The sequence below is a fragment of the Hibiscus syriacus genome, unplaced genomic scaffold, assembly GCF_006381635.1.
Source record: "Hibiscus syriacus cultivar Baekdansim isolate YM2019G1 unplaced genomic scaffold, ASM638163v2 tig00111330_pilon, whole genome shotgun sequence".
NCBI lineage: Eukaryota > Viridiplantae > Streptophyta > Magnoliopsida > Malvales > Malvaceae > Hibiscus > Hibiscus syriacus.
The window spans coordinates 8,658,448-8,670,975 of NW_024063059.1; the positions used below are offsets into that span (position 1 = coordinate 8,658,448).

Here is a 12,528-nt window from a genome sequence, read left to right on the forward strand (position 1 = left end):
ATTCACCTAACTATCTAGAGTTACATCAATTTTTGTAGCTTCCACTCAATATTTCTTGCGTGCAATACTACAACAACATCAGTGTATAGTTTTGTAGCAAAAATCAAATTTATCCCAGGTAGCCCAAAAAACCCTCAATATGTATAATGTGTTAATTTAACAAATATGCACCTAAAACGCTCAAGTTCAAACTAAACCTAGGTGAAAAAGGTTAAAAAAGATAATTCTTTCAGAGAGTTGTCATTAATCACAAAAATTTCAAGGAAGGCTCGCGTTGGAAGTACTAAAAGACTGTCTTCACTTCAATAAAAATTTCTGACTAAACTTTTTCCATTAACATATAGAACATTTAATCTATCCAATGATAATGTTGCTTTGATGGTTGATGCTCAAAATCAAAATTTAGAGTCTATTATAGAAATGTATGCCATATTTATTGAAGTGCTTGTGATTCGTGGTATGTCATTGTGCTCCCACTATGGTTTGGCTCATCAAGTTGATCAAGTTGAAATCCCAACTCAAATAATCTATAATGTTTTCACATTATTAATGGAAAATCAACCTTCTGGTAAAGTTACATCAAGTTCAATGGCGAGGCATTCATCAACAACTAGTTACGATCTTTATCGAGTTGGTTCCATGAATAATCCATATGGCAACAACCCTTATAGTTCAAGGGGAATGTATTCATCTACCAACTTCTCTAACCTCAATATAGAGATGCCTTCACAACACAATAATTTGTTCAATACCTATATGACACTGTCTTTAAGTTCCCCAGGGGAGGAATTTATCTACCAACTTCTTCAACCTTAATATGGAGATGCCTTCGATACATCAGTCAGTTCAAAACCCATATGACACAATGCCTTCCAATTTAAGAGGAAGGCACTCATATGAAAACTTGTTCAACTTAAACATCAAAATCAAAGAGAAACCCTCATCTCTACCAGAAGAACCTATTCATGAGCCAAGTGCAGATGACATTGACACTAAATTATTCGTTAAACCAGAATCACCATAATTCAACATGGACTCCAATGATTATATAGATGAAGTTCCCATAAATACTAAACAAATCGAGCCTCCAACACACATGTATGAAGCTGATTATGACGTAATGTATGAGTGTTAGGGACTATGGATTCAACTCATCAGTCAATGATGGTTAGTTATATATTGGAATGAAGTTCTGAACCAAAGACGAAACAATGATTGTAATTAAGAATTTCAATATTCATAATCCAGTTCATTCCAGAGTCAATCGATCCTCCATCGAAAATTATGTCTACCACTATGTCCAATATGATTATGTGATGTGATTCCAATCAGCCCCAATTTTATTTTTGATATGATCAAATCATTGAAGTTCACTAAGGTTAATTTTAAGGGATTTCTACCTTACTTCATCATATACTTGCTCGTTTATGCACTATATCTTATCATAAGTTTGCATTTGCCTCTTAGGATATGCTTATCATATGAAATCATTCATTGCATGATTTTTACTTGTGCATGAATTTGCATGAGTTTATTAGTTGCATGACATTAAATTGCATGAATAAATAAGCATGTTCTTCATTCAAGCATGTACTTTAATTAGTTCGTTTTAGCATTTAGTTCATTAAAGCATGTTGTCACACCCTAACTTAGGGCCCAAAAAGTTTCTTAAAAATCTTTTGAGAACTAAATTGAAATTTTAACTAAATTCAAGGGTCAAAGTGAAATTTTGATTAAATTCAGATCCAAATTCAAAAAGTATCAAAAACTAAAAGACTTATAGTATAATTTTACTAATTTTTGTTTTTAGGGAATATAACCCCAAATCTATAAAGTTTTCTCATTTAGAAACCCCATTATATCTCTTTAAGCTTTCTTTTTAGCAAGAAACTTCGTTCTTTGTTTCATTGTCGACCGTTGCTCCGTTTTTGAAACCTCTCACACCATCGTATTCCTTACGTCATCCCGAGTCCACCAGTGTCCATTTGCTGGCGTGTGAGGGAGTGAGAAAGGCCAAGTTTATGACGTTTCAAAATCTAGCTCTTCATCGTTCACCGCTGTGAACAAAGCTTGGTAAGTGTCTCAAAACCCCTTAAAATGAATTATAATTTTTTTTGTAATTTTTCAGACCCCGTAAGGCCCCGCACGTGCCCCCACATACTCCCCCACATGTATGGAAAAATTCCACCACCTGGTGGGCTGCTTGATGACCCGACCCATCTCGCCTTTCTGACCCGACTTATGTTCGACCCGACATGAACCAAACCAGCCAGCTGTTGACCGACTGTTGAATGTTGATCATTGACTGGCTTGAATTTTTTTGAAAACCTCTATCTTGACATTTTTTGACGTCCTGAGTCAGATTTTGTGATTCGTTTTGCCAAATTCTGGCCTGAAAGCCCTGAATCAATCTCATTAATCCAAAAATGCTTAGTATTTTTAGCATTTTTGCTTATTTATTTGAGATTTGGTTATGGAATTGATTAGAGAAAATATTTTTATGAGGTACTTGTGTTTTACCCAACCAAGGGTCGGTTAGATATGATGCTTCCCGTTCATCAGATTTGCTAGATTCACTTTCTTCGAGAGTTACTCATAGGTTTCTGTAAATTGTTTAAAAAGAGGTTATTGTTATTCATATTAGGATTCTAATATGGATTTTCTAATTTGTAGGATCTAGCATTACCGTTGATCGTGATCGGCAGACTCAGTAGTTGGCTTTCTTATCAAACTACTCATCCCAATATAAGTGTGTTTCTTGATGGTTTTACATTACTGTTTTAAACTATTCATCTGAATTGTTTTAGATTTATGATAATACTAAATATTTTTATGAAACAATACCTGATTTTCTGAATATTATTTATCTTATATCTTATTTACTGTACATTTTTTATATGATCTTTGATTTATGTATTTCTATATATGATTTCTGTATCTGGAATATTGTCATGTTTTAATGGATTAAACTACCATTTTCACTCAAATACATACAAGTTTATTACTGTCATTTGGGGTATTATTGGAGGAAGTATATTAGGCTTAGTCTATGACTTGTAAGACCTTAACACATGCTTATCTGCTTTGTGCTCAGGTTAAGTCCTTACCACATGCTCCTCTACTTTATGCTCAGGGTAAGTTCTTACCGTAGGTCCTTATACTATATTTATAAGGCCTTACCAGGAGTACATGTGGGTGTATAGTTCTGGGGAACCTACACATTCTGGTGATCATATTGAGGTAGTGGTCATATTTTTAAACATGTTTGATAAACTATTTTTTTACTGAAGTATTTTATTTGTATGTTTTATATACCATAAAGAGAACACTGGGCTTTTTAGCTTATTTTGTAAATTTTAACCTTTTTAGATAGTAGCAGACCATAGGCTAACAGACTTGGCATCAGGAGGACTGACTACTCCTATTATTTTACCACTGTATTTCTCTATATGCCTATTTATTATACTTTGGTGCCACGTGTTTTTACTATCATCTCGATATATTTGTATTACTGGTATCAGTGCTATTTGCTTTAAACACTTGGACTGTGGATGAGTCATAAAATCTGGATTTTCAAGATATTTTATATTTTCAAAAATCATGTCACTTTATTTTATAAGTTTAAATATATTTGAGATTCTTGTTGCTAGTCTAACTCAGGTTCAAATTCTTTCTGTAGAGCCTTGTATATTTATCCTATGAGTGCTGCTAGAGTTCGTAGGCCAGGCCATGGTCGAGTGCGAGTGACTCGACCTTCTTTTACTATAGATGATCCAATGTCACCGCAAGATCCTCTTGTTTCGCATGTAGATCCGCCTATTCCCAGAGATAATTCAGTGAAGACGAGGACTCTGATATGGATGAGGATGCCATTAATAGAGGTGTCTTTCGTATGTTCAGGAAACTTGCTTGAGTCCATAGTAATATGTTTATGATTGAGATTTTGAAGTCTTTGGTAGATGCTGGAGTAGTTTCGTTCGAGGGAATTACTGGTGGACCTCTGACTGACGCTGAGTATTGGTTGGAGGATACAAAGAGGATTATGGCTAAGATGGATCTAAGGCCTGAGGAAAAATTAAAGGGGGCCCTAGATATACTGAAGAAAGAGAGTTTTGGATAGTGGCAATCGATTTTCGGTAATAATCCAGGAAATCAATTGACTTGGAATCTTTTCAATGAACATTTTCGGAGTCGCTACATCAGAGAGAGATACTTGCATGAGCGGCGCCATGAGTTTCAGAATTTAGAGCAGGGTGATATGACTGTTATGGATTATAAGACTGAGTTTATCACGTTAAGCCACTATTCTACTGAACTTTTGAGACTAAATTAGATTGGTGTTTGAGGTTCGAGAATAGACTTAGGTATGAGATCCGTAGTTGAGTTTCTACCCACTGGGAGAGAAACTTTGAAGCATTGGTTGAGATAACCAAGACCGCTGAGGAGATAGAGCGAGTGGGTATAGAGCGCATGAGAGATAGAGATCGAGACTGACTGATTCAGAAGGCCTTCTGTTCTGTTGACTCTTCTGCATGCCCAACCAAGAGAGGCAGGGGTGAGTCTTTTTAGAGAGGCGGTACGAGTGCCAAGCCTGTGGCGTAAACTTCGTCAGCTATGATGCCTTCTATTCATGGTGGTTCTTCTGGATTGCAACCTTTACTGTCATATAAGCACTGTGGGAGACGTCATTTTGGTGAATGTAGGAAGAACTTGGGTACCTATTTTAGATTTGGTTCTGGTGACATCTCCTGAGAGATTGTTTAGAGTATGCTCATATAGTTCAGATACCAGCTCGTACTCAGAGTATAGTTTAGACTCTAGTAAGGGGATGTAATCTGGAGAGAACATCAGGATCGACTAGTAAAGGCTGAGCTTCTCAGAGTAGGGGTCTAGTCAGATTTGAGGCCAAACAACCTTCATTGGTTTACGCTACTAGATGTCGATAAAACCACGTTAAGCTTGATGTGATTGCAGGTACTATTACTATTTATTATGTTCCCTACTTTTCATTATTTGATAATGGTTATACCTATCCCTATATGTCGCATTCCATTTATGAGGGTCTTAATATCCTGATTGATAATACTGAGATTTCAGAGTCTCGTAGGTCAGTTCATAGAGTTAGATCATATTTATAGAGGGTGTCCTATAGAGATCTATAGGGAGATCTTTCTGGCTGATCTAATGGAGTTACCTTTGGAGGAGTTTGACTTGATTCTTGGCATGGATTGGTTGAGCAAACATTAAGTTAATCTCGATTATGAGACCAAGAGAGCTGTTCTGAAGACTCTAGATAACCGAAAGATTATGATGATTCGGGGAATGTCATGGATTCCTGAAAAATGTAGTGTCTGCCTTGGTAGATGAGAGGATGATTAGGAAGGGTTCCAAGGCATTTCTTGTTTATATTCTAGATACTAGGATTCCTGATATGACATTAAAGGCATCCAGAATATTAAGGAATTTCTCGATGTTTTCCCATAAGAGTTATCTGGATTACCACTTGATGTTGACTTTGAGATTGAAGTCTATTCCCGTTCCACCTCGGTTTCGATGACTCAGTACCATATGGCCCTAAAAGAGCTTAAGAAACTGAAAGTCCAACTCTAGAAGTTGTTGGATAGGGGATTTATTCGACCCAATGTTTCACCATGAGGAGCCCCAATTCTCTTTGTCAAAACAAAATATGGGACATTGAGACTCTATATTGATTATAGGAAACTGAATAAGCTCACGGTTAAAAACAAATATACTCTTCATAGGTTCAATGATTTGTTTGACCAGTTTCGAGGGGCTTCTATCTTTTCAAATATAGACTTATGATATGGTTATTACCAACTCAAGGTGAAGGATTTTGATGTTCCAAAAACTACTTTTTGTACTTCATATGTTCATTATGAGTTTTTAGTGATGTCATTCGGGTTAACTAATGCCGCTATACTTTTATGGATATGATGAATCAGGTGTTTCAACCTTATTTGGACCAATTTGTAGTTGTGTTCATCGATGACATACTGGTGCATTCTCGAACTAAAGCAGAACATGATGATCATTTAAGGATTGTTCTCTAGACTCTGAAGGAAAACAAGTTATACGCCAAGTTGAGCAACTGTGAGTTATGGCTTAGAGAAGTGGCTTTTATTGGGCATATCGTTTCTTCTAAGGGTATCAAGGTGGATCCGAGTAAAGTGGAGGATATTCTGAATTGGAAGCAACCCAATAACGTCTAAGAAATATATAGTTTCTTAGGCTTAGATGGTTATTACCTTCGCTTTATTGAGGGGTTCTCCATTATTGCAGCTCGTCTAACAAAACTGTTAAGGAAAGATGTTCCATGTGTCTGGTCAGAAGACCAACAAGCTAGCTTTGAGAAATTGAAGATTGTTTTGACTCAAGCTCTAATGTTGATTCAGTCTAAGTTTGTGAAGGATTTTTTGTCTACAGTGATGTTTCTCACTATGGATTAGGATATGTTTTTATGCAAGATGGGATGGTTGTCGCTTATGTGTCACGTCAATTAAAGAGGCATGAGTGCAAGTATTCCACTCACGATCTGGAGTTAGTGCTGTGGTTTTTGCTTTGAAGATCTGCAGACACTATCTCTACGGAGAAAAATGTTATATCTATATCGATCATAAGAGTTTGAAGTATCTACTTACTCAGAGAGAGTTGAATTTGAGGTAGCGTCGCTAATTGGAGCTTCTAAAGGATTATGATTATAAGATAGAGTATCATCCAGGGAAAGCTAATGTGGTGGCAGATTCCTTGAGCCTTAAGGCGATATCCGATCTGAGAGTCTTGTTTTCCAGTTTGAGTTTGTTTGATGATGGTAGCCTGTTAACAAAGTTACAGGTTAAACCCACTTTAGCCAATAAGATTAAGGCCAAACAACTCCTATACAGCTCCTTACTTCCCATTATTGAGCATGTTGAGCAGAGAACGAGTTCAGAGTATACTTTTGATCAGGATGGTATTATGTGCTTTCATGGTCGTTACTACATCCTTAAAGATGATGAGTTAAGACGGGCTATTATTCATGAGGCTCATAGTAGTCTTTATTCTATGCATCCTGGTGGGGACAAAATATACAAAAATATCAAAGAGCGATACTTTTAGAGTGGCATGAAGAAAGATATTTTAGATTTTGTGGTGAGATGTCTGACTTTTCAGCAGGTTAAGGCATAACACCAACATCTGTCGGGACTGTTGTAGTTTATTATGATTACTAAGTGGAAGTGGGTGCGTATTACGATGGACTTCATTATCAATTTTCCTCTGACTCCTTCCAAAAATGATTTTGTTTGGGTGATTGTGGATCAACTCACCAAGTCAGCTCATATTATTCATGTTCAGTTTATTTATTCTTTGGACAAGTTGTCTAAATTGTATATATATGAGATTTTAGACTCCATGGTGTTCCATTTTCCATCATCTTTGACCGAGATCTGAGGTTTATTTCTAGGTTCTAGAAGGATTTGCACGAGGCTCTGGGTACTCATTTGAATTTCAATATAACTTTCCACTCACAAACTGATGGTCAGTCTGAGTGAGTGATTCAGGTGCTGGAGGATATGCTATGGGGTTGTGTGATTGATTTTTCATGGTAGTTGAGAAGATTTTTTGCCTTTATTCGAGTTCACTTACAATAACGGTTACCAGACAAGTATTCACATGACACCATATGAGGCTCTGTATGGACGTCAATGTCGTACTCCTATCTGTTGGATAAAGTTGCATGATAAGGAGACTTTGGGTTCAGAGCTAGTTAAAGAAATTAAAAATATTATTAGATTGATTCGCGATCGCCTGAGAGAGGTGTTTGATAGGCATAAATATTATGTATATCAACAATGGAAGAATATCTAGTTTGAGATTGGGGATCAGGTCTTTCTAAAGGTATCTCCATGGAAGAAAGTATTGAGATTTAGAAGTAAGGGTAAATTGGGCCCGATATTTATTGGACCGTATCATATTATGAAGAAAGTAGTACCTGTTGCTTATCATCTTGATTTACCTCCCCATCACAGTCACATGCATGATGTTTTCCATGTATCCATATTGAGACGATATCATCCAAATCCAGGTCACATCATTCAGATTGCAGAGGTAGAGTTGAGACTTGATTTGTCCTATGAGGAAGAGCCCGTTAAGATTTTATATCAAAATGAGAGAGTTATTCAGAATAGACATATTCCAATTGTCAAAGTTCAATGGAGTAACCATGGACCCTCAAAAGCTACTTGGGAGACATTAAAGTTGATAGAGGCTCAGTTTCCACATCTATTTCTATCAGGTAAATTTCGAGGATGAAATTTCTTTTAAGGGGAGAGAGTTGTCACACCTCAACTTAGGGCCTACAAATTTTCTTAAAATTCTTTCGAGGACTAAATTAAAATTTTAATTAAATTCATGTGCCAAAGTGAAATTTTAATTAAATTTATATCTAAATTTAAAAAGTATAAAAATTAGAGGATGTATAGTGTAATTTTACCATTTTTATTTTTACGGAATAAATAACCCCTAAATCTGGAAACTTTCCTCATTTAGAAACCCAATTCTCTTTCTTTAAGCTTTCTTATTTTTAGAAAGAAACTTCAATCATTGTTTCATCGCTGACCGTTCATCCATTTTTGACACCTCCTGCACTATCGTGTTCCTTGCGTCGTCTCGAGTCCACCAATGTCCATTTTGTCTCCATTGGCACCAGCGTGTGAGGGGGTGAGAAAGGCCATGTTTATGACATTTCAAAATCGAGCTCTCCACCGTTCATTGCTATGAACCAAGCTTGGCAAGTGTCTCAAAACCCCTTAAAATGCATTACAAATTTTTTTTCATAATTTTTCTGATCTCGTAAGGCCCCGTACACGTCGTCACTGCGTGTGGGGAAATTCCACCACCTGGTGGGCTGCCTGATAATGGGCCAACCCGACCTGACTTGCCTGCCCGACCCGACCCGTGTCAGACCCAACCTGAACGAAATTGGTCAACCATTAATCGTTGATCGTTGACCATTGACCGACCTTGACTTTTTTTGAAAACCTCCATTTTGACATTTTTCTATGTCTTGAGTTTGATTTTGCGTTATGTTTTTTCAAATTCTGACCCAAAAGCCCTGAATCAAGCCCGTTAATCTAAAAATGCTTAGTATTTTTAACATTTTTACTTGTTATTTGAGATTTGGTTATGGATTTGATTCGAGAAAATATTTTTATGAAAGTACTCGTGTTTCACCCGACTGAGGGTCAGTTAGATCTAGTGCTTCTCATCCGTCAGATCTCTTAATCCGCGTTCTTTGAGTGTTACTCGTGGGTTTCTGTAAATTATTTAAATATAGGTCATTATTATTTATATTTGAATTTCGATATGGATTTTCTAATTCGTAGGATCTAGCGTTGCCGTTGATTGTGATCGACAGACTCAGTAGTAGGCTTTCTTATCAGACTACTCATACCGGTACAGGTGTGTTTCCTTATGGTGTTACATTACTGTTATAAACTATTCATCTGAACTATTTAGATTTTTTATAATACTAAATATTTTTACAACACGATACATGATTTTCTAAATATTGTTTACCTAATATTTGTTTTACTGTATATTTCTGATATGATCTCTGATTTTTGTATTTCTATATCTGATTTATGATTCTAGAATATTTTCATGTTTTAATAGATTAAACTACTATTTTCACTAGAATACATACATGTTTATTATTGTCATTGGGGGTATTATTAGAGGAAATATATCAGGCCTAGTCTATGACTTGTAAGACCTTACCGCAAGCTCGTCTGCTTTGTGCTCAAGGTAAATCCTTACCGTAGGCTCCTATGCTTTGTGCTCAGGGTAAGTCCTTACCGTAGATACTTATGCTATATGTATAAGGCCTTACCGGGTGTACATGTGAGTGTATGGTTCTGGGGAACCTACACATTCTGGTGATCGAATAGGGGTAGTGGTCATATTTTAAACATGTTTGATAAACTGTTTTTATTGAAATATTTGATCTGTATGTTTTTATAGACAATAAGGAGCACACTGGCTGTTTAGCTCATTCTGTAAATTTTAACATTTTTAGATAGTAGCTGATTTGGCATCAGGAGGACCGTCTACTCTTATTTTGTACCAATATATATCTCTATATGTTTTTTTGTTATACTTTGGTGCCACGTGTTTTTCTACCATCTCGATATATTTGTATTATCGATATTTTGTTTTGTATGTGTTTTATAAGGTTTTTCTGATATATATATATATATTTCTTTTCATATTTAAAACAACGTTAAAATCTATATAACATTATAATATGAAATTAGTCATAAGAAAGGTTTATACGATAACATATATATATATATATGTGTGTGTGTGTGTGTATCGTATAAACCTTTCTTATGACTAATTTCATATTATAATGTTATATAGATTTTAACGTTGTTTTAAATATGAAAATAATTTTTTTAATACGATATGTAGCCGCTTAGATTTGGGCATAACGTCCATACCGGGTCTAAGGGGTTATACATGTAGTTTTTTTTAATACAATCATGTAGTTCATTAAGACATTAGTTGTTTTAAGCAAACTACTTCATTTAAGTATGTTGGATCATTCAATAAAGCTAGTCCACTAATTAAACTATTTCATTCATTAAAGTATCTACTTTAATGTTTGCATGACATGTTTAATTCTCATTTCATTTTAGCATGAACAATTTCTAATTTTGTGTCTAGGTGCATGATGGGACTTGAACAGTTATAATAAATGAAAGAATATCAATCATAATGTATTCCATTTTTTATACGATACAAATGTGTTTGGGTCCAAAAATCAATTGGATATTATTCCTCTATCTCTTAGCTTTCCAACTCCTTTTGAATCACTTGAATATGATATCGAGACCTTGAGATATGATTAATTTATCGAAGACAATGCAATCTAAAATTTTCATTATAGGAATTTTTTGCATGGATGATTTGGATGAGTTTGAGCCAAGGAAAAAACCTTTAAAATTTATCAAAGAGACAAGCTATTAAGGCCCTCTTTATTTATGCATTCAAGGTAATCTTATCAAGGCATTCAAGGTATTTTTATCATCCCATCGAGAGGCCATTTGACTTCCGAAAGAGACATGCAATGAAGGCTATTTTAAACCAACAGTTATGAAATTCAAGAAGGATGAATGCTTTGTGAATTAGCTTAAAATACCAAGATACTCTCTTCTTTGGACTTGCAGGGTGTCTACATTCATCAAGGTGTCCACATTCATCCTTTACTATTTCAAAAGGAAGCAAGCCATGGAATTTCAGGAGCATTCCTTCTTTTGGGCGAAAATAAGGACATATTCATCCTTAATTAAGTCCAAATTCCTAAGAACACTATGATAATCGACCACATAAACATAGAAGAGAAGACAAGCTAATAAAGTGCATTCATCACCTTTAAGGTGAAGCATTCAACACCATTTGTAAGACTCTTTAGATGGTATCTATCAACACTATAAATAGGCACATCCATTGCCTTTGTAATCACACAATGTTCTTATATATAAAACATCTTTGTGAGTGCTTTCATTCTAGTTCTTTTGAAGAACTATATCGACTTCAAGTTAGTCTTGTGGTCTTCAACCATTCATTTGTTTATAGCTTTGGTTCTTAGCTCTTCTATAGCAAGTGGGTCATATTCCACCCTCTTTCACTTCTATTTTCCATCACTTTATATTGCTAGTTCTTAACTCCATATAACTAACGGGTCACAATTTGCCTTCATTTCAATCTATTTTACACATCCACACCAATAACAATCCATACCTTCACCATATTTCTATTTCATCCAAACTACAACTTTCATCATCTTCCATACTTTAACAAATCATAAAAATCATTTCCCACTACTAGAAAAATCCCCTTTAATGATGCGCATTGCGCGTCATCTTTGGGTACGGATGACACATAAATGCCTGTCATTGAAGCCACCGACATAAATCTCAGATGGCATGCAATTGTGCGTCATAAATTTATGACGCACATTTATGACACGCATTTATGACACGCATTTATGACGCGCATTTATGACGCTCATTGCGCGTCATTGAAGCCCCCGTCATAAATGAAGAGGACACATATTTGTGTGTCATAAATTTATGACACGCATTATGACTACTTACATGTCATTGAAGCACACTCATTAGAAAAGATGACACACATTCGTGTCGTGTTGAAAATATCACGACATAATAAAGTTTTTCATATAAGATTCCTTAAAACCCTATAAAATATAACAAGATTATGTTCTGTTCTGTCATATAGATGGAACCTTCAAAATATTTGATAATTTGACCACTAAACATACAATGTCAGTAGGCGTTTCATGATTCTGAGCACAAGAAAATCCTGACTTGGCCTATTTATATAACTAATCCTCCTGCACATAAGATAAATGCAATATTTGCAAACACATCAGTGTTGATCCTATGAACGTGTCTATATACGTGGTTTAAAATAGAGGAAAATTTGAAGAAACTTACAAGTCAGTTA

The 12,528-nt window shown here is 35.4% G+C and overlaps 1 long non-coding RNA gene across 2 annotated transcripts in view; it reads left to right on the forward strand.

Moving 5' to 3' along the window:
- LOC120158556 overlaps positions 1 to 12,509 on the forward strand; it is a 30,610-nt gene extending 18,101 nt beyond the window's left edge. For both annotated transcript variants that reach the window (XR_005519244.1, XR_005519243.1), the window contains 2 exons: positions 7,981 to 7,986; positions 12,499 to 12,509. This is a non-coding gene — a long non-coding RNA (uncharacterized LOC120158556). The remainder of the gene's footprint in view (positions 1 to 7,980; positions 7,987 to 12,498) is intronic.
- Positions 12,510 to 12,528: the final 19 nt, after the last annotated feature.